The sequence below is a fragment of the Rhinolophus sinicus genome, linkage group LG13 (assembly GCF_036562045.2).
Source record: "Rhinolophus sinicus isolate RSC01 linkage group LG13, ASM3656204v1, whole genome shotgun sequence".
Lineage (NCBI taxonomy): Eukaryota > Metazoa > Chordata > Mammalia > Chiroptera > Rhinolophidae > Rhinolophus > Rhinolophus sinicus.
Window position 1 is genome coordinate 32,193,873 of NC_133762.1, and position 23,401 is coordinate 32,217,273.

Below are 23,401 nucleotides of genomic sequence, written 5' to 3' on the forward strand. Positions count from 1 at the left end.
TGTCACCTCACTCTTCTTCCCTTGTTTTCTCCTTCCCTCCTGCCTCCCATCAAATCATTATTAAGAACCTCCCAGGCCTTCCCCTGATACACACCGTGTGGGGAAAGTGTGCATCCCTGCCTTTATGCCGTCTCAGTTAGCAAAATACAACCATCACCACAACATAATAATAATAACAACACAGACTCTCAGGCCTCACCGCAGAGCCACTGAACCAGAACCTGCATGTAAGTAAGATCACTGGGTGATCCAACTGTGCATTAAAGTTCTGGTCTAGGGAACTAGTTCTAGTTCTAGGTTCAACCTGGCTCCACTGCTGTGCTGCTGGGTGATTTGGGGCAATTAAGTTCCCTGGGTCTTGATTTCCTAATCTGTACAATGAAGAGAATAATAAAAATTTGCCCCCTGGGGTTGTGGTGAGGGTGAAATAAGATAATGTCCCTGAAAAGGCATGCTGGGCACACGGGAAGCACCCTGTCAACATGAATGTGACCAGGTTGTCTGGGTCTGAGATCCTTTGGCCTGTGGATTTGTTCTGATATTTAAATGAGAAAGGCTGAGTCTTCACTCATACACAGCAGAAATCCCAGGAGTGAAGTTCATGGGCCCAGGAGCCAGACATCCTGGGTTCAACTCCAGCCTCTGCTTTTTGCTAATTAGGTGACCTTAGGTAACTTCTCCAAGCCTTTGTTTGCCCACCTGAGCAATGGGCAGCTATGAGGATTAACTGAGCTGGTACAGGCACCGGGAGTACCAACACCTAGCAAGTGCTTGGTAACGTGTTTTCTAACCTGGAACTAGCACATTGTCATTTCCAACACATTCTGTTGATCAAAATAAGTCCCAAGACCAGCCCAGATTCAAGGAGAGGGAAAGTAGATGCCTCTTCCTGATTGGGCGGGGGGTGGGCAGCAGGTGTGTATAGGGCTGGGAGGATGGCTGGCAGACGAATGGCCACGTCGGAATTCTGCCACCAGCTTTTGAACTAAAAGTCTCTCCCTTCCTAGCAGAGTGTCTACTGTTGTTAGTAGCAGGATGTGTTGTAGTGTCTGGGTTACAGTAGAGGGGGCTATCAGAGAAGGCAGAAGTGGCTGACTCTATCTGGGGACGCAAAGGAAGTTTCCACTGCGTAAGTAAAACGGGAAGCAAATGTGGCTGGGAAGTGGGGGGTGAGAAAAGAATCCAGGCAGAGGGAGCAGTAGGAGCAAAGGCCCAGAGGCAGGAAATTATTCACATCTACAGGAATAAAAAGGCCACCTGTGCAGACCTGCTGGGCTTTCCAGGTGTCCGCAGGCCTGAGACTCCAAGGACGATCTGGGTAGATGTGGCTCTGTAGGAGCGTGTAGCGTGCCTACCCCCATCACTGCACCCTAGCTCAGGCAGAGAGAGCGAGGCCTGAGGCCTCCCCACCCAGGGGTGTCCAATGGGTGGGGGGGGTCTCAGACGTGGTGGGGCGAGACCAGCTGACTCTGGTGCTCAAGTCTGAGCCATCACTCTTGAACTGTTCAGGGCCAAGGCAGCTTCATTTTCAGTGGTGTTCTCCCCACTTTCATTTGAGAGACCAATTACAGAGCGTTTTGCACCACAATTACTGGCGTTAAAACCTCTCAGTTCCATCTGATGAATTTTATTAGTAATTGAACAGAGGAAGCCATCACACAGGAGATTGTCCAACTGAATCTGCCCACGCGCTGAACTGTGAATTCCAGCCCTCTGGAAGTGGCCACAGGGGGGGTCCAGGCGGGGGCTGCCAGCTTCCCTCCCACAAGGGTCTTGCCCAGGTCCATGCGAGTGACCAGTTACGCATGGAAGGGTGATGGGTGATGCCTCCACCTAAGGAGAGTTAACTCTTAGGATCTGGCATGCACATGGGGCTGGGAGGGGCCTTCAAGGTTTGAGAACCTGTATCCTCGGATGTTTCAGAGCTGGGAGCTAGACTAGATTCATGCTTTCATTTATTATTTATTGAAGACATACTGCTAAAGCATTTACTGTGTGCTGACCACTCTTCTAAGTACATTGCAAATACTAACTTCTTTAATCCTCATAGCAACTCCAGAGTTAGGCATATTATTATTATTCCCATCTGATGGATGAGGAAACTGAGGCTCAGGGAGGTTAATTAAATTGCTCAAGGTCACACAGCTAGTAAGTGGTTGAGCAGTGCTCCAGAGTTTCTCTTCTCGGTTTCTTACTCTTCCGCGGTATCCTCCCTTGTTGTTTAGTAAAGCCTTCTAAGAATTCCTAAGTATTTTGGGGGAGCTGAAGGAAGGGGTCTGGCCACTCCAGACTGGAGTGACAAAGGAGAGTGGGCCACAGAGCCTGGGAGCCTGCTCTGTGGTAGGAGGAGGGCTCCAAGTGAAATCCCTAAAGAGGGCGAGAGACTCAGGGGACAGAGTCAGGTCTGAGTGCTCCAGAGTCACTCTTCACCGGCGGTCTGTGTCCACACAAACCACTGAGTTCGGGTTCCGTTTTGAGCAAAGGCGCCATATGCCCTCACCCGGTGCCACGTCTGGCTGCCCATCCCTCCAGCAGGTGCTCTGCTAAATAATCTCTGCCTCCATAGATCCCGATTCCTTTGCAGCTTTTGAGTCAGGTTAATCTGGGCGCCCACTCTGCCTTGGGCCTTTGCAGGTGAGGAAACTGAAGCTCAACCAGGAAATGCCATTTGCCCAGGAGCATGTGGCCAGTGTGTCAGGCTGAGTCAGGCTTCCAACTCAGCTCCGTCTGACTCCCAAATCGCAGCTCTATCCATTGCACCCCACTGCCTGTCCATCAGACAAAAGCGAACTATTCACACACCATGGGGGATGGGCCCCAAGACACTGTCTGTGTGCGCCTCCCTGACTTGTAATGGGAGTTTTCTGTTTGTCCTACTGTTGCCCCTCGACTGGAAGATCTGTTAGGGTCTGGACTGGGTCTGAGTTACCTTTCAATCCACCCCGGGGCTTGGCCCACTGGCAGCTTTTGGTAAATGTCTGTTGGTGGGTCATTGGGACGAGGAGCTGGAATCTGCAAACCATCACTGGAGACAACTCCCTTTTCCTTGAACTGGGAATTTCTGCTGAAACCTTACGGGAGGGTTTGAGTTCCTTACAGAACCTGTTGAGTGGCCTATGCTGGTCTCCGCCTCCATAACTGCGCTGGGTACCCCTTCTGAGGTCAGTGGAGTGGTGGCTGAGTTGGTTTGGGTAGGAAGCAGCAGGGGGTCCTTTCCAGGAAGATCACTGTTACTTAAAGATGGTACTCCCATAATCCCACTTCTCTTTCTGGTAACTAGCGGGCCAGCCTCAGGTCAGTGGTCCTCCTTACGCTTTGCCCCCCGACACGGGCAGGGGCTGGACCAGGGTCAGTGGCATAGGGCGGTGAGGTTCCAAGGCTCTGAGGTCTAGCAGAGGAGGAATAAATGCACATACCAGAGGACAGAAGGGCTCCTGATGTCTTCACATCCGTGGTTCTCAAACTTTAATAGCATTTGAGTCACCTGGAAAGCTTATTTAAACAGAGATTTCTGGGCCTTGTCCTCAGACACTCTGATTTAGGAGGTGTGGGTAGGGCCTGAGAATTTGCATTTCTCACAGCCTCCCAGGGGATGCAGATGCTGCTGGTCCAGAGACCAGACTTTTCACTTTGACCTGGAAGATGACTTTGAACATTTCTACCTTGACTCCTCCCTTCTGGGGGTATTCCCAGCTGGCACTGGACTGTGCTCCTATCCCACCACCAGCTTGGGGTCGAAGGGGTACAACCAGGGCAGGTATCTCAGGCAGGAGCACTAAGCCCATAAGGACTTTGCAGAAAGGACCCTGAGGCAGGGCAAGGATGGCCATGGAGGCAACCGTCATGCTCAGCACTGAGAAGTGACCACATCAGAGACGGGGGCCCCACAGAGAGCTCTAGAAAACCCTTCTGATGCCAAGGTGGGAGGCTGTGTGAAGCGGTGGAAAGAGGACATACTTGGAACGCTCATTCATGGTCTTGCTGTGTGTGTGTGTGCATGTGTGTGTGTGTGTGTGTGTGTGTGCGTGCGTGCGAGAGAGAGAGAGAGAGAGAGAGAGAGAGAGATTTTGAGCAAATTACTTCCCTCTCTGCCTCAGTTTCTTTACTAGTAAAGTGGGGCTAATAATACTTTCCATGTCAGGATATAATTGAGATTGTAAATGAGAGAAATCCTAGCTAGATGTTGCCGTTAAGGCAGGTTCTCTCTCCATTTTCTTCTCCCATCCCAGAGATTTCATTAGGTAGGGTTAGCTTGGCTCCCCTCTCCTTTCCAGCTTCTCTGCCCGTCCTCTCCAGCCACTGGACCATCAGCCTACATTATCATAAAAAAGAGGCTGGATTTTAATTTGTAGAATGTTTCTTTCTTCTTCTTCTTCTTCTTTTTTTCTTTTCTTTTTTTTTTTTTTTTTTTTAAAGAAAAGCCTAATTAGGAAGCCCGTTAAATGCCTGCAATTCCAATATAATTCTATTAAATTCTCCCTGTAAAGTTAATGTTACAGACTTTTTAACAGATGTTTTAATTAGGCATTGTTATTAAAGAGAATACTGTAGAAATTAAAACCAGACCCTAAATGGGGGGAGAAAGGCAGTTTTCTTGTGCTGGGTAAATGGTGGCAGCCGCCCAGCAAAGAGCTATTGGCAGCAGGTCATGAAAAACACGCACAAAAGGAGACAAAATGCATGGTGCGATCCGCAGTACTCAGCAAGCAAGAGGGAAAAATGCACATGCCTGGTCCACTCGGCCAGCACCACCTCTGGCCCAGCTAGTGCAGAAAACGGGGGGAGTTGGGAGACGCCAAGGCTCGCTGGCCTGAATTGACAGGTTTTTGGGGTCTCTTACTATTGGGGTCATCCCATTTAGGTCCATCTCACATGACCTTTATGGCAGCCATGACTCTTACCCATTTTACAGATAAGGAAACTGAGGCTCAGAGACATCTGGTCATCTGTCCAGGTGACACAGAAGGGCGCTTGGGTGTCCTCCTGAGTTGGATTCTCAGAAATGGAACTCCGGTTTCCTGCTGTGTGGTGCCAGCTCATTCTGCCAACAGCAGTGTAATCTAGTGGTTACATAATATATGGCATGAGCTTGGGAGACAGAAAGACCCGAATTTAAGTCCAGGCTTTGCTACTCACTGGCTGTGTGTCTGTAGGCTGTTTATTTCATCTCTCTGAGCCTCAATTTCCTCCTTTATAAAATGGGGGAAATAATAGGACCTAATAACTCCTGGAGTTAAAATGAGATGTTGCAAATTAGGTCCTAAGCGCAGGGCATGGCAAATGGCAAGCGCTCAGGGAGTCATAAGAGAAGTGATAAGGGCTTTCAGCTAGTAAGTGTCAGGACTGGGACTCCAATCTCGGTGGCCCAGAGTCTGTCCTTTCCCTGATACTATGCTGCCCCATACCTATTGGCTGTGTCCTATTACCTGGAAAGTAATCTTACCTTTGATGCCAGCCAAGCAAGGGGTCCTCCGGACAGTGTGGCTGGCTCAGGTAAACCACCCTGCTACGGCGGATAGGAGTCACTGGTTGCCATGGAAACCCCAAGTGAACCATCCAGCATCCTCAGATATAGGCCACGGAGCTCCGCACTGCTCCTCTAAGGAGGAAAGGAGGAGGGAGGTTGGAGGGACCTGGATTCAAATCCTGCCTCCTTTGGTGGCCATAGTGAAGCCACCGGCACGTTGGCTTCTGCCACCCCACTCTTCAGTCTGCATCTTGCTATCTCCTCTCCTGGCATCGAGCCAAGGGCTTGGTGACAGCACTCCCAGGAGGCATTGAGGTGACTGACACACCTTCTGGGTACACCCAGTGACATGCTCAGATTTACCTTTTCTAGGGGGTAGTTTTCCTATCCATCCTCCAAGGTTGTCAGTTTGAGATTATTCAAATAATGTTTATTTCGGTCCTGTGACCCATATAGATCTGTCACGAGCACTTTCTTGAGAGATTGAAAGAGAGAAGCAACTGAAAGGGGACCCACCATGTGGGTCTTCTCCCTTGGGCCCCCCTCCCAAGAGAGCTCGGCTGATTCTCACTGGTGTCCACTGGAGCTGACACAAATTGCCCTCCCCTCTCACAGCCTGTCATCACCATTCCAATTACCCTTCTGAGTCAAAGGGGAGGCCCCATGGGTGACTCTTGCTTAGTTAATGGCCATTCTTGGGGTTGTCACCATGAGAGCCCTGAGGTACTAGGGACATATGGCCCGGCACTTAGTAGGTGCTTAATATCTGCTGGATGTTGAAGGGTGATTTAATCTTTCCAACTCCAGGCTTCCTGGGCCTTTGTTTCAAGGATATAGAGCAGTTCTTCTTGGTCACCTCTCTTTGTAGGTGCGAGAGTGCTGTGAAAAAGCATGGCTTCTGAAGTTAGCCAGCCTGGGCCCAAATTCCAGTTCTACCTCATACTACGTAGCTGTGTGGGCCTGAGCAAGTCGCTTAGCCTCTGAGTCTCAGTTTCCTCATCTGTAAAGTGGGGGTGATAATAAAATACCCAGGTCCTAGGATACTTATAAGTACAGTATAGGACAGTGTTCCTGAAAGCATCTGGTGCATAGACAATTGTTATAAAAGGAGATGGGCAGGTCAGTTATAATATGTGTGTACATTCTCTCTCTCTCTCTCTCTCTCTCTCTCTCTCTCTCTCTCTCTCTCTCTCTCTCTCTCATACAATACATAGAAAATGTACACAATGACCCCAAAACTGGTCACACAAATTACCTCCAGACCTGATCGTTTCTACTTTTCTGTCCAGTTTGAATAGTTTTTGAACCTTGGGCCTGTATTTTTTCCATTAATAAACGAAAATCAACAATAAAGCCAATACTGAAATCTGTCGTGGTTTGGAGAGCTCTGGTGGGTGGGAGTCAGCTGATTTGCAAGCAACAGTGTAGTTGGTTAGCCTATGGTGGGCCACCCCTCCAGCCAGGGTATGTGGTCCAGCTTTGGGCCCCAAGCACCTGGGTTTGAACCCTGACTCTGTGACTTCTCAGCCACGTGACTTCAGGTGATGACCTTGAGCCTCATTTTCCTTGTCCATAAGTGGGAATAACAGAAGCTTCTTGCAGGGCTGTTGCAGGGGACATGAGAATGGGCGTGAGGCATTAGGACAAGGCTATCTGCCACACAAATACCAATTCGGATGGCTCTTGGGTTTTCCTGTAGCTGTCTCTGCCCCAGGAGGCTGGAATCACCCCTGAGGTCAGGTGAGATCACCTAGAAGTGACTCTGGGTCACTAAACCCGACAGACATTGGCCAATATTTATCTTACTAGACATCTCAGCCACATCACACTGCTGACTTCTCTTTGCTCCTCAGACACCTATTTCTTCCCTTAGCTTTTGTGCCCCGTACTATCCATGTGAGAAGAGAAGGAGTCGGGGGCTAGGCTGGCATACGCGGACCCCATGTGGCTGGTTTGGGGGTGTGGGAGCTTCCCGTACCTCGAGAACCTGCAAGTGTAAATCATGCAGAACCATCTGCATGCCCGTCAAAAAGGATCTTGTCGAATAAGTCTTTGTACATCTGTTCCCAGAACCCCATGCAGCCGTTACATATGAGTGAGTCAGACCATGTCTTCTAGACAGGTGAACACTCCACAACAGATTAAGTAGGAAATGAACAATTCGAGAATAAAGTGTATAGTGTGATCTCATTTCTATGAAGAAAATAAGACAAGAAAAAGTCCTTGGAGGAGCAGGAAAGACAGGCTGACCTCATGAACTTGGGGTCACAAGGGAAGCGGGTTGAAGGTGTGGCCTGGGCCTCATCCAGAGGTTCGAGTTCTGGAGGTTGGGGACGGAATCTGGGATTCTGCTTCTTAAACCAGCTCCCCAGGAGATTCACATGCAGGTGTCTAGGGACCATTTTTCGAGGGACACTAGTATAGTGGATATTTCGAGGACTTAGTGCCAGGGAGACCTAAACCCAACTCCATCATATCAGCTGTGTGACCTCTACCTCGCTAGACTCCACTTTCCTATCTGTAAAATGTCCTTGTTTAATACCAGCACGATGGAATGTCTTCTAAGTGCCAGGCATAATGCAAGCCCTTTGCATCACCCCATTTGGTCTTTAGTCATCAGGGTAGGAACTATTATTTTCAGACTCTGGAAGCCTCACTCAGGACCACCTCTGCCCTTGTTTTTAACTGTGATGCAGCGTTGAAGTGAAATGAAGTGTCTAAAGTGTACCTAGCACAGTGCTGGGCTCATCGCAGGTGGTCAATAAGCACTCACTGCCCCCAACCCCACCCATTGCCCCAGCATCGGGTGGGTTAGGAGCTGTTGAGGATCTGGGAATGGGCCTTGCAGGGCCTGGAGGGGCTCAGAGCCCAGGGGTGGACATTAGTCCATCAGTGAGAATTCATGGAGGCTTGCTCATACAGTTGGAGGTACACTCCGAGAAGGGAGCAAGGTGTGCATTCTGCGCTGGTTTTGTTGGGATTGTTGTCTGAGTGAATAAAGAGATAGGGGAGGAGCCTTCCAGATGGGAAGCCCTATAAAGGAAGGGTTGGCAGGGAGCTGGGCTGACTCCGCTAGAGACACTCAGGGTGCATGATTCTCGTGGACTCTTCAGAAGTCATTCTCCCTCCTTGTGGAGCCTTCTTAGTCCCATTAAGCTTCTTTCTGGGAGACACTGGCACCAACTTTGTGGATAAATGGAGTTAGGTTATTGACACAGAGGCAAAGCTAATTCACTTTATCGACAATAAAGCAAACCATACCAAAAAGAGTAGAGGGAAAATGAATGAATAAATGAGGTTTATTGTTTTACTTTATCATTTTATAAAGTAAAGTTTTCACTTTCTCACCCATAGCCTTTGCCAGCTGAGTTTTACATGCTCTAAGTCCCATGGATGAGCCAGTGTTAAACATCTTCTATGGTTCTGTTAAGAACGTCAAGGTCAAAAGTCCAGGGTTGGCTTTTCTTTGAGCAGTTAGAATAGTCCTTTCACTCATCTGACAAATATTTATTGGGTGTTTACTGTGAGTGACAATGTTTTGAGTACTAGAGATACATCAGTGAACACAACAGACAAAAGTCCCTGCTCTCACGGAGCTTACATTCTAATGAGAGAAGAGAGAGAAAAAAGTCCTCAACACAAGAAACCAACCAGAATAACATTGAGAGAAACTGGGTTCAATATATGAGAACTCTCTGTACTATCTTTGCTACTTTTCTGTAAATCTAAAATTAACTCGAAAAACAACATATATATATATTACTACATGATAAGTGCTATGAAGAACAGTAAATCAGGAAAGGAAATTAGAGAATGCTCGGCGGCAGGAGGGAGAGTTACAGTTTTTAAAACTCTGGTCTTTTTTGAAAAAGTGACGTTTGAACAAAGATTTGAAAGAGGAAAAAGAGCAAGCCACAGGCCATGGGGGCATCTGGGGGAAAAAATGTACCAGTTAGAGAAGATGATAGGTGCAAAGTCTCCGTGGTACCAGCCTCCAAGACAGCCCCCAGTAACCCCTGTATTCACACCTGTGTGTGGTCCCCTCCCACATCGAATAGGGCTGACCTTGTGACTAGTAAGAGTTTGAAGAAATACTACTTCCATGGTTGGGTCATGAAAGAGATTGCGGTTTTGGCCTTGACCTTCCTTAGCTCACTTGTCTAACAGAAAGCCAGCCACCATGTTTTAAGGACACTCAAGCAGCCCTGCAGCGAGGTCAACCTGGGGAGGAACTGAGGTCCCCTGCTGGCAGCCACAACTAACTTGACGAGCTATAAGTAAGTCATTGGACGTAGATCCTCCAGACCTTAGAGGACTATGGCCCCGCTGGCACCTTGACTACCATCTCATAAGAGACGCTGAGGCAGAACCACCTAGCTAAGCTGCTCCCAGATTCCTGATCCACAGGAACTCTGTGAGAGTAAAAAAAAGAAATTACTGTTTTAAATGGCTGCAAATTGGGTTGATTTGTTACACAGCAATAAAGAGCCACTACAGGTCTTGAGGTAGGACCATGCCTGGTTGCTCGAGGAACAGTAAGTGGGTGATGCAGTTGGAGAGGCAGGTGTACGTTGGAGAACAGAAGGAGACATGGGTAGAGGGCCTGAGTCAGTCATCCTCCTGAAGAAAAAGTTTCCTCTCTGTGGGTGTTATTATTATATTTTTCAGCGATTAGCCTCTCTTGAGTGTTTCTCAGGCCCAGACCTTGGGAAAGAGTTTGTAATGTCCGTTTTCTTCACTCCTCTGGTCTTCTGAGATGGATGTAAATCTCTGTTTCCCAGGAAGTCTGTGGTGGTGTCATCCTTCCTGAAGTGGTTTCAGTGAGACCTCATGCTGAAACTGGGCCAATGTCTCTTTGGGCATTTTTTTTTTTTTAAAGGCCAGGTTTATTTTGGTAGAGAACTAACACAAATTTGAACAAAAGAAAAAGGGAGAAAGAGAATTTGATTAATGAAAAACGAGTTGTTCAGGGAAGAGTTCATAGAGGAGGTGAGATTTGAGGGAGGCTGAAAAGATGATTAAGGGTAGTTAGGAAAAGATCGTGGGTACAGGGCAGGAAACAGACATATCAGAGATGAGGGGGTATCAGGAGGCCCACCGCTCTCTGGGAAATTGACTCTGCTGGTGTGGAGACTGGGGGATAGAAGAATGGAGTGGAGAGTTAGAAGGTGCCGGAAAGGGAGTTGGGTGGGCAGGACTGTGAGGCCAAATTGTGTCCTTCAGGTCAGAGTTTCTCCCGCTGGGGAGCTTCCAGTCCTTCAGAGGTGAGCTTCAAGTGGTGGCCCATCTGAGTCCCGTTTTGGTTGTAAGAGTCATAAAATCCATTGCAAGTTGGAGTTAGGAAAAAGGGAATTGATAAATTTACATAAGTAAAAAGACCGTGGTCTGATATAATCAAGACCTGTTTGCGCTCTTTCTTTTTCCCTATCTTCTGCCATGTTGGCAACATCCTCCCTTAGGCTCTCTTCTTGCAAGATGGTGACCAGCCTTTTTCTAGGGTTGAATCTAGCCAAAAAGAGTAACTGTATTTGTCCCAGCATACCCAGACAAATTCTTGATATTTACCTTGATTGATGGTTCAACTCATGCAGGTCATGTGCCCACTCCTAGAGCAATCACTGCCACCACTAGATGTAGCACTTTGGCCAAACCTAGGTCATATGCCACCTTTGTCAGAACCCATAGACTGAGAAGGGGGGTAGGGTGGTTGCTCAGATGGAAATCAGGGGCTGATGCTACTGGTGGGTGGATGGGTCATGTGACAAGATGCAAAAGGGCATATTTAGTAGAATAGTCAAGAATGTTGCTTCAGAAGTAGATAAGAAAGCACGGTCAGGGCACTAAGTCTATTCAAAGTGACATGTGGTACTGACAAGTGTCCCATTAAACAGCCAGAGGGTGGTATGTGCCTTTGTAGGTTCTATGAAATATTGTTACACTGTAGCCATTATTATTGATCTGTTTCATGCTATTTTGAGTCTTTTCACCTCCTTGTATTCGTTAGGGTAATACTAGTTGCTATAACAGATAAGTTCTAAAATATTGTTGGCTTACAATAATTTTCCCTCAAGTCCCGAGTGTGAGTTCTTGATAGGCAGTGCTAGGCTCTGTTCCACAGAGTCATTCATGGATCGAAGCACCTTCCATTCTGTGACTCACCATCAACTTGTGTCCTCATCTTTTCTTCCAGCTAGCAGATAGGAAAAGAGAAGGTGGAGGGGAGGCACCTGCTTCTTCAACACCTCTGCCTGGAGGGGAGATGTGCATCCCTTCCATAGTCACATGGTCCCATTTCAGTGTAAGAGGAACTGGAAAATGTCATCCTAGCTAGGCAACCATGGTCCAGCAGCTCCACGTGGTGGAATGGGAGCATGCGACTTTGGTGGGCAGCTTGCCAGCCTTGCCACATCCTCCAAATTTGCTGCCCACTGATGGGTTTTAGGTACAGGAGTGATACATTAGGTCAATCTGTGCTCCAGGGACATGAAGGAGATGGTGTGAAATGATGTGAAGGTGGCAGTGAATTGGAAATGGAGGAGGAGGGTTTGTGAAAACCTTAGTCAAGCCAGGTGCCTGTTGTTCCCACTTCTGTCCCATTTTTAAATGGTACAATACCCTGAGGTGCCTTACATTTATATTCCCATGATGTATTGAGGAATCACCACATGCCTTTTTGAAATAGTACCTATTGACCACTTAGCGATGCTGTGAAGCAGGTATTATTATTAATATCACCTGTGATTTAAAAAAAAATAAGAAAATTCAAGTTCATGGAAGGGAAGTGACTTGTCCAAAGTGTGTTGGTCTTTGGGTGGGTTGTCGCTGACGCTGCTGATCTGTATTTGGTCATTTTGGGAGGACTCTATGGTGTCAGGCATGCATTTGCCCTGTGTCATGGTGCCCTCTTGCTTAGGGAAAAAAGAGATCTGAGTATCCAGTGGTGATAGGGCCTGGTTGGCAGGTGGATTAGATAGCCCTCTGTACCTGCACCTTCCCCAGCGGCAAAGCTGCAAGCACTGCCCTTTCTGTCCCCTGCCTATCCCGTTGACTCACCTCCAAGTCCCTAACAAAGAGGCTCTCTCTGTGAGTCCCCTCATCAGCTCCTGGCCTTGGTGGGGAGGGGGGCCACAGACGTGCTCCCCAGGCTGGAGGAGCCGGTTCTGCTGACTGGGCACATGGGGCCCACGCACCGGGACCTGGGGAGATTGAGAGGAGAAAGTGGCTGAGCACAGCTCTGTGAGGCCTGGTGATTTATGAGGAGCAGCTTCCGCGGGCCATCTGGACCAGGAACTTCAGGAAGCACATCCTGTGTGGAAGCGCAGGCAGCGTGGGAGCCCTGCCAGGGAGGAGGAGGGCTGTGAGGGAGTGGGAGGAGGGAGGGGACGGGGAGGCAGGGATGGGGCACACAGAGCCCGGGTGGCGAAATCAGGCAGATGCAGGCTCTTCCCCTGCAGAAACTTTGGGCAGGACCCACTCGGGGCCTCAGTTTCATCAACTTGAAAATGGAATGAAGTCATACCCGCTGTGCTGTTTAGTTTAAATGGACTGTTGCGTTTAAAGGTAGCCAACCCAAGGCCTTGAAGGAAGAAAGCTGATATACAGCAGCTCCCATGTGCCAAGCATTCAGTGAGGTGCTGGAGTACCACGATTCTCCAAGATTTTGCAGGCTAGTGGGAGAGGTAGATTATTTTGTAAGGTGTGAAATATTTACAGTGACCTCTGGGAGAACAGAGGTGAGAACAACTCACTCTGCCTGGAGGTGAAATTTGGGCGTGACCTTGAAGTTCTCAGTGGCCAGTGAAGAGGTGGCAAAGGGAACCGCCTGAGCAAAGGCAGGCCACACTAAGGTCAAATGTTGGTTCATTCATTTACAACTCCAGTCCAGACTGATGCACTGAGCCCCAAAGCCATATATATCCAACTCTTCTTGACTTCACATCTCTCTTTGGATGTCTGATGGACACCTCAAACTTTGCATGGCCAGGGCAGAGCGAGTGGTGCCCCCACTCTCTGTCTGGAACACACTGCTCCCAGACCTTCACATGACAGGCTCCTTCTTGCCATCAGGTCTCAGATGAAATGACACCTCCACCTATGGGGCTTCTTAAAGATACAGATACCAGGGCTCCGTCCCCTGAGATTCTCCAAAGGCAGGTCTAGCGGTCGGTCTCAGGAGTCCGTTTCTAACAAGATGTCCACAGTCGATATCAGTGCTGATGTTCCTTGGACACATTTTCTGAGAAATACTCCTTTCCCAGGAGTGCTGGGAAAGACATGAAGGGCCTAAGTCTGTTGGGGTTCAAGGAAGGCTTCCAGAAGAGGCAGCCGCTGAGCCAAGGCTTGAAGAATGTGGAGAAGGTTGTCAGGCAGACAAGACTATATGCTGTGGGGGTTCTCCACTAACTCTATGAGCTTCCAAGTGACTTTCCCCAGATCCCTCACCCCATTCAGCCCAGGCCCTGCTGGCACTGCCTCCCACTAAGAGATCTGACAGCCTTATATATGACCACTCTCCTAGCTTCTTGAGACAACCAATTCCACAGGAAGTCTTCAAAAGCTTTTTCTCACTAAATGATCTTTTTTAGTGTCTGTCACCCAGAGTTGTAGAGATTTTATATCATCTATGAAATCCTATTAAGATTTTATTTCCTTATTTTGCTTTTATGATGACTGGGATTTCCTTCCTGAGAGAAGGCCTCAGGAAGTGGGCGTGCCTCGGTGGGAGTCAGGCCCTGGGGAGGGTGGGCTCCTGGGGCAGCTTCAGCCTAAGCAGCAGCACAGGCATTCTGCACGGGAAGCATCCTTCAAGGTCCCATTTTCCAGGAAGGTATCTTCTCTAGAGCATCTTATGACACAGGAGAGGCAGCCATGGGGCTGTGTAGGCAGAAGAACTGACCTAGGAATCGCAGGATTTGGGTAAAGACATCGTACTTCTTGAAGGGCTGGCCTTTTGGGATGCTACGTATTTAGGTGACTTGAGGTGAGCCATTTGCCTTCTCTGAACCTTATTTGTACATGTGTGTACATCTGTTGTGGTGAAGATAAGTTGTGATCAGTGCTTTGTAGACAGGAGCTGTGTAAAGACTACGTATCGACTCTCTACTCAAACAGGTCCAGTGTGGGGAACACATTACTTTGAAAAATAGGATGTTGAGATCTGGTTGGTGCTGGATGCCATTAGCCAGCCTACTGGTGATCTCTTCTGACTTCAGGTCATCTAAGATACGAACCTCAAACCTTGGCAGGCTCATCGAAGCCACTGACATCATATTGACCAGGAAAGAATTGAGGATGGAGGCCTACCACCTCTGCTGGGGACTTCCTTTTAGGCCACTGGTTCTCCACCCTGGCTGCTTAAGAGCATCATCTGGGATGATAGTCTAACCTACCCGAGGCTCAGGCCTGATCCCAGATTCATTAACCACAAATCGTCAAGCGCAGAAGCAGGGCATCAGTGTGGTTACTGAAGTTCTCTGGGTGATTCTAATTATGCAACCAGGGAGAGAGTCTCGTTTTAAGTACATTCAGTCAGCCGTGCCTCCACCACTAACACCAGCTCGTATTTTCCCTCTTGTCCACCAGGGCAGCTCAAAAGCATTTGTCGAAGGGATGCTTGCTTCATTCCAGACATGAGATGTGGAAGCCACATTTATCTATGTCACCCCAGGTTGAAGTGAACTCTGGGATCTCATTAACAAAACTCACCCATGTTTTACTGGCTCTGGCCCCACGTCAGTGGTCCTCTGAAAAGTCCTCCCAAATTTTGGGGGGAAGGTGGTCCCTTTATGGTTAGGAATAGGTCTCAATTCCCCACGTAACAGGGTTTGCTAACTTCTTTCCCTTCTGCTCCTCCTTCCTTGCTGATACTTGCTGCCCACGAACCACGGTAGGGCATATCACCTCTGCTCGTACTCCCTGCAAGGATGCAAATGCCCATATCCAGTGCGCACTACCCAGATATTGCCACCATTCCTTGGCATCCCCACTGAGAAAGGGAGAAGTCTAACCTTTCCTTCTTGGGGTCACACTTTGTCACATGGGTCCCACAGTAGGGCTGCTGGTGCCCTAGGTCTCAGCAAGTCCCTTTTGAGTTCAGCCTCACCAGCTGCTTCCTGAAGCTTCTCCTTAGAGGACTTGGGCATGACTTCCTGGTCTAGATCCGGTACCTGAACAGCCCATCACGGCCTCTCTAGTGTATGTTTTTGCTCCTTTCATTTCAAACCAAAAAGACTTAACTGATTCCAATCCAAATGGACTTGTACAGATCACCTCTTGGCTGGTCTACCCCAAAATTTGCATTATGAGCCTAGTCTACTCAGGAAACCCAAGTCCAACTCAACCCTGGATGTGGACTCAACTTAGGTCAATGCAGGGACTGCAAATTCCAAGTCTGTTTCATTCCCCTGGTCTCTCAATTTAGCTCCACCATCTGAGAAAATAATAATATTAACAGCTGCTATTTATTAAGTGCTTAGCCTGGGCTGGCATGATGCTAAGTGCTTTACATGGTTTTTCCCATTTAATTCTTGCAAAAATCTTGTAGAGTCAGTTTTTATGAGCCAGTTTACAGATTTGGAAACAAAGGTCAGGAAGGTTAAATAAATTTCTAATTGTCATGTAGTTCGAGGAGCTGAGATTTGAATCCTGATCTGTGTAACTCAGATGCCCCAACTCACGGTCTGGCTGGGCTCTTCCTACAGAATTCATGTGGATTCCTGGTGTTCCTTTCTCTAGGGCTCATGGATCATGAAAAAAAAGCAGATCTTCAGACTTAGGAGGGGTGCAGGATTAATGATTCTATTTCCATGTCTTTGGTTATACATTTGCCCATCTCTCGTCTTTTAGTTTCCTACATTCTCCATACTCCCTCAAGAGTCCAGTTAGACCAAGGACTCTGTGTTGAATGTCAGAATGTCAGAATGTCAGAGCCAGCAGTGCCCTTAGAGACAGATGACCAAGTCCAGCCCCTTCACCATACCCAGGAAATGGACTTTTCTAAGGTCACACAGTGAGTCCATAGCAAGCTGGGTCCAGGACCCAGGTCTTTCCCTATAGCCTTGGACTCACTGTGTAACCTTGCATAAGTCACTCCTCTCTGAAAAATGAAACGGACAGATACCCAAAGAAGCTGTCCAAGCATAGAGCTAAGCGTTTTGGCAGTGGAGCCCTTTGATGAAAGGGGAACTGAACTGGAAATCTACTCTGATTGCTCAAAGCCAAGGTGGACTGCTAAATTAGGGTGTGGATTTGGAAGATACATTCTTCCCCGTCCTCTTTCCCTGCCTTGGGTACTTCTGAGAATGCTAGATACTTGCTGGTGCCAGGTATAAAATCGGGGCTTAAATGGTTTGGTGCATTGAAAGAGATTTTGATTGAGCTCAATCTAGTCATCATGCTGACTGATCCTCTTCAGAGGAAGAGTCCTCCATCCAATGGTGTTAGTAAATGGATAACAACATTCTCTCTGGGGGGAAAAATATGGCCCTGATTACAGCCTTGGCCCATTTCCATGGTGTAAACGTTCTTATGATGTCCATTTTCAAGTTACCAACGTAATGTTAACCAACTCGCAAATGTCCTGAAAATTTAACATTTGGCTCTTGTGAGCTGGTACAAGTTGACTCCAGCACAGTGTTGCTTTCAAGTCTTCAAGTTCTTTGCTAGATTTGGATTATTAAATTTGGAATTTGGATTATTAAACAGGCTTCCATTGCCATGGGTATATGATGAAACAAATGGTGGGTAGGGGTGTGCAGGTAACTTGAACGTCTCATTTGATAGGTCTTTTCCTGTGATACCACTACCTGTTTCATATCTTGATGAAAATGTTGTAATTTCTACCCTGTTATAGAATAAACAGAAGTGTGATTTGTGGTTCACAATCTATGAAGCTGATTTCACATAATTTTGACAGTTCTATCACATTTCTCACCATTTTTTTACCCCTCCTGGGATGGCAGAGTGTCATGTTGGGATACTGTATTGGGAAGTGTTTTCCTCCAAATTTTTCTGTCCAGCTACCTTCCTCTTTCTGGGTTTACACTTGCCTAAATTTAAGGCTTCGCCATACACACCTTATAAATATTCCCTGTCCCCAGCCTGGTAAACCTGGTTGAAGATGGGATTCTGGTTCTAAATCTCTCCTTGGCACATATTCTCAGGCATGAATGAAGAATCAGTGATTCAGTTTGAAGAGAGAAACTGCAGACAGATGCATTGTTTTCACATCTGGATACTTAGAGGTATAGCTGCATTTGGCCACCAACACTTTTTGCACTTGTGGGGGGGGGGGGGAAGGGATCAGTTCCTTTACTGTGCTGGTGTTTTTGTCTTTATGGGGGAGGATGCTTAGGTCCATTCTCGGAGGTGCCAGGCAGACTCCAGGGGTGGGATGTATGTTTTCTTAAATCTGGGTGAGCTAGCAGAGCGGGCACCCCTGCATCTTTGGTCGGCTTCTCACACCACTGATGGTTCGTGAGAGAAAGCACAAACCCATTTTTATCCCAATGATTACAGTGGCACGTCTGCTGGGGTTAGGTAAACCCATTCCCTGGATGGCACTGAGCCAGAAAATTAGCAATGATCAATGAAAGGGGAAGGATGATGAAATAAAAGTGGAGTCTCAATTATGCTCTAAATGAGCAAGGCAATGTTAAGTTTTTAACAGAGGAGGGGCTGGGGACGGGAGGAAGGAAAAAACGATTACTTGGAAGAATTCAGCGCCCTAGTCTGGACTTAGCCATTGATTTCCTATTCCAGTTCCATAGACGGACCATAAAGGCCTATAGAGTGCACATCACCATCTGCATAAAGGAAATGTAAGTTGCTCTGCTCTGCTTTTCTGTCCACCAACATTGAATCCTGGGTGGGTCCCAGGGAACAAATGTCTGTGGGCATTAGGTTAGGGATTCAAACTTAGCAGCTGCTGGGAAGTTGGATTTGTGGTTTCAGGGCACAGGATGTTTCAGTGTGAACCATGGTTAAAGTTGCTTTTGTAAAATTACAAAAGTAATGTGTTGTGTTTGTATATGAAATGGAAGGCTGAAATGTTCCTGTGAAACCTCAATGATCTTTTCAAAGAAAACACAACTTTTTTACCCCCCCAAACTCTGCTAAAAAGCAAAACAATTGATGTTGAATTTGGTGATTTGCCCTGAAAAATGCTGTGATTGGGACAGCCTGTAGCAGTCATTTAGAATGGAAACCAAATGCTTTCTTCCATATATATCCATAACGTAAGACTTATCCCCCATCTGGCAAAACCGCTTTCTGTTGAAATGTTGAGAGTGGAATTGCATTAATAAGTAGACATCAAGTGAAATTTACTATTTATACATTTTCAATGGTGTCTATACACCGAGTTGCATGTAGGGCTTGTATCAATAAACATCTCTACCTGCGGGTTTTCAAGACAGATTAACTGAGAAGAGCCATTATGGGATAAAAGAAGAGGGCGTGCTGGGAGAAAAGTGAAATCAAACATTCACCCGTGCAAACACTTCCTTCCTGGATACTATTCAGATTTTAATTTCTTTTTTTTAATAAATATAAAATAAAATACAAGATGTCAGTGCTGTTTGGAGATAGCCCACATCTGTACTGAAATGAGACAATTTCCCCAAGTGCAGCTGTCCGTGGGGCATTTATTTAATTCATATTGGTTTTGGACCACAGCCTGTAATGAGGAAAGATATGGGCAGAGGCAGGAGATGGCAGTTGGAAGTCTGTACCTTTTTGAACATGAAAGTACAAAAGGGCCGTGCCTGTATTTAGGTTTTAGTGAAAATTCAATAACTGTAGCCGCAGACACTTTGCTCCGGAACACTAATAAAGAGGGGAGCGCTCATAAAGGGTCTGAATTCGAGCTTCTCGTGTGATGGAAGGCTGGCGCAGTGCCAAGGTGCAGCTGCCCCGATGTGGAAGGATGTCCTGGTATGTTTTTGCACGCGGGCCAGTTGAGCACTAGGCTGATTTTAAGGCATCTTCTAACGGCATGTGAGCCCCAACGTTCTACAAACATCAAACAGGCTCTGCTGCAATGGAATTCAGAGAGGGGCTTCAGGAATGCTCGAATTTCCTGCTGGCAAATGTCCTGACAAACAGACAGACCAGAGCTAAAAACGGGAGGGTCCTTCCTCAAACCAGACCATGCTCAGCCAGATCTTTTTGTCATGGTGCAAGGCAGTGGTGTGAGAATTTTATTGATGAGCTCGTGTTTGAGTCAAAGGCCCAGAGGCCTGGAGGAAAGAGCCACCACCAACTAGCAAGGAGCTGTGGGATGGGAAGCTATGGGATTGGCCTCTGGAAAATTGAGGACTCTCCCTGAACTGTCTAATTTCATCCTCGGCACCGCCAGCCACTGTCGCTTCCTCCCATTTTTGGATGCTCACTTGTCCAAGGTCTCACCTTGGCAAGTGGCAGAATCAGGATTCGATCCAGGCTAAAGTCATGGACGGCCTGATCTTAGCCCAGCCAGGCCCTTTGGGGCTCTGATCCTCCAGCCTCAGGAGGACATCAGAATTCTGGAAAGAGAAATTAGGGGTCAGGTCCAACCTAGTGACTTGCTTTGGTCGTGGGGTTGACCATGTTTTCCGAGAGTTGTTTGAGAACCATCTTGAAATCACCCCTCAGCTTTCTCTGCTGCAGGCTGGATGCTCTCAGCTTACACCAGGGTTGACGCTTCAGAGATGGGTTTGCCCACATTTGCAGAAGGCTGCCTGAGAACCATCTGTTCCAGAAGCTCAGCCCTCTCCTCATCACGCAGGAGATTCTCAACCTGCACTAGCTTAGCCTGAGGTCTGAATGCTCACCAGTGTGGTTCTAATTAGTACTGATTATTGCTCCAGTGCCAGGCATGGTACATGGCCCATTACATCCAGGTTACTAGAGGTGACCAGGAGGTAACTGCATCATTAGTCTCACGTTGTAGATAAAGACAGCGATTTGGTCCCAGGTCTGTCTAAATTCCGGGCTCATGTATTTAATGCTGACCAGGGAGGCTGTGAGTTGGGTCCTTTCTGGGCAGAATGTGGAGGAAACTCTTGGCATGTTTGCCAGACTCATCCATCTCTGTGAGCTGAGACACACCTGTGCAGGACCAGACAGCCTGCTCCCAGGAGGCACCACCTGCACCCAGCTCTTCCTCTCAGCCCACTCTTGCATCTCCAGGCTCTGCTCTGGGCCCTTTTTGTCGGCCTGAGTTACCTTCTCCTTCCCTGTGGAGTCCTGGAGCCTTTCACCCAGTAGAGCTGACCTGCCAGTGATAAATACCATTTAATTATAGAACAAGCTTTTCTGCCATTTCTCTCAGCACGGCTTCTATTGCCCAAGATTAAACTTCATTCCAATACCACTGAATTACCTTTTTAAACCTATTATTTCAATGTGATTAACTTCACTTCTTTTCATTTAGCTGTAAGCAAAATCTTGTTTACAAGGCAGAAAAAAGTCTTTGCCTTAATATCGGCAATAATAATACAAACGAACATTGCAAGAAAATAATTTATGTGAAAAACAGGAAAAAATGGCATTGATACATGAGGCTCCTCTTCAATTAATAAAAAGGAGGAAATATTTAAAAACAATTTATCAAAGAAATATATACCGTTCATACATCATGCATTTGCAAAGAATGTACTAATATTCATTCCACAAATAGCCACGTGACCTCAGAATTCTAATTCTTTTGTGTGTGATGGAATCTGACTTGTGGTTGAAACCCAGAGCTGGGTTTGGTTAACGAAGTGCCAGGACAGGCAAGGTTACTACTGATGGACAAAGAACTTGTGCTTGCTAGATACCTGCCATGCATTACACCAAGTTCTGTCTTTCGAATGCGTCCAAAATGCATTGGAGGTTTTTAGAGAAGGTTGTTGTTAATTGCAAGCCTGGGTGGGCAACCTAAATCCTAGGATCATTTTTAGAGCACACCTCCACCATTTCATTTCATCTGTGGCTCTTTTTTTTCAGGACTAAAGTCCAAAGCACTAAAAAAAAAAAAAAAAAAAAAAAAAGTAATTGTATTAAGAATTGCAAAAGGGAGAATTGTTTGGTGATTTTTTTTAAAAAATTGTTTTTGTTTGAAGCAAATCCTGGCAGACTGTTTCCCAAAAGTTGTCAAGGCCGGGTGGCCGCTGGGAAGTAGTGGCATCTGTCACTGCAGTTATGCAAATCTTCTCTCTCATTGGGGCCAGAGTGTGGAGAGGGGACACACGGCTGCGTGTTGGCAAAACAGATACCGTATGCTACTACCCGCATTTCTCTCTATTTATTTTGACCATTTTCTTTTATGGCCTTCCACAAGGCACATTTCCCAGGGAGTTCCTTTACAAGGCGAGGCAGGGAAATTAGCATTTACATCATATTTAACAGTTTACAATGAGTTCTTCTGCCCACACATAAAACAACGTGCTTTTGTAAGGGAAACATTGATATCAGAATGAATATTTCCACATATGGTGTCCGGCTGCGTTTAGCTGATGTTTAGACTCCTTGATGGTTCAAGAGGAAAAACGGAGAGCTGGCAAAAGATTTTTTAGCTCCAGCCAGGGTGCCCAGACCAGTGTGCCAGGCCACCGGTTGCCGCCAGGAGAAGGCAGATCAGATGTACAGATCCCGGGCTCGGGCAGCAGCGGACAACTACTCTGCAGCCCCCCCCAAAAAAGGTTCTGTGTCCTTGTTGCCCAGTCTTGGCAGGGAGCAGATTTTCTTGACATCTTCCTTCTTCCCTCCCCTTTCCCCCTTTCCTTCACCTGTTTGATTAAGCACATTTGCTGAGCACCTACATCAGTCTAGCTCTGCTTTGGGGGCTGGCATGGCAGAGGAGACTCAGACACCCTAAAATGATCTAATCCTTAGAGATTTTGTAGGCATCTACTATACACTCAGACATGCTCAACCCTTCTGACCAACTTTTCCCTGTAACGTATATCATGTTGAAATCATTTAGGAACTTCCAATGATGGTGACTGGCTAGGAGAAGGGGTAACGGACCCTGATCCGGATAGAGTACAGCCTGGCTCTCGCCATGGCTACCGGATCCTCTGCTTTCCCGGCAAGCTTTCTGTCTTGTTCTACCCGGAAATGGATCAATGATGATTGTCAGGAACTTTATTTACATATTCTCATCTCATCCTCAAAACAAGTCATATTTTAGGAGAGAAAACGGGCAGAAACAGATGTGGTCCCTGGCCATGCAGGCACTGGTCCTGTTCCACGTTGGGATTTGCAGGACTGGAGCTGTTGGGGCTCTTCTGAGAGTTGTCCAGTGTGTCTGGGGATATTGCCAATTCAGAGGGGGACTGGTCAGAGGGGTGGTCATTGGCAAAGCAGCAGAGCAGACTGACCAGCCACCCCAGGATGCCCACCAATGGGGGCCAGGAACTGGTGAACCCAGGGAGAGCATGTTTCTTCCAGGGTGGGGGGGCAGAGGCTCCAAAAAGCTGGGGGAAGTGCCAGAAATCATCAGGGCAGGCTGACAGATGTGTTTTCAGCATCTGCCTCATTCCTGGTGCTTGGCAGATGGGGTGTGGGGACCAGGCAGCTGAAAACTTGGATCAGTTTCAAATAGCTCCATTTCCCAGGCTGAAAGCAGAGCATTTCCGGAGGGCAGCCACGGAGGAGCCAGCAGCCCCAGGGTGCCCCCAGACAGAGTACGTTCTCCTGGAACCATGCACAAAGCCTGGTTTTGTTGGCTCAGGGAATTGTGGGCATTCCCTGCCATGAAATTCCTTATTTCTGCACCTGCATTTGTGGCTCTGCATTTCACCTTTGGTGCCTTCAGACACTTGATAACCTTGAGATATGCCCACTTGCCAGATGGGACTGTCAAGCAGAAGGTTCACTTGACCTTCTAGAGCTGTGCTGCCTCGTATAGAGTAGCCACGAGCCACACGTGGCTATTGAGCACTAAAAATATGACTAGTCCTAACAGAG

The 23,401-nt window shown here is 47.4% G+C and overlaps 1 long non-coding RNA gene across 2 annotated transcripts in view; it reads right to left on the bottom strand.

The window, feature by feature from the left end:
• The window catches only part of LOC109456658 (uncharacterized), a 70,254-nt gene that overhangs the window by 24,643 nt on the left and 22,210 nt on the right, over window positions 1-23,401 (bottom strand). For both annotated transcript variants that reach the window (XR_012491477.1, XR_012491478.1), the window contains exon 2: window positions 5,444-5,599. This is a non-coding gene — a long non-coding RNA (uncharacterized LOC109456658). The remainder of the gene's footprint in view (window positions 1-5,443; window positions 5,600-23,401) is intronic.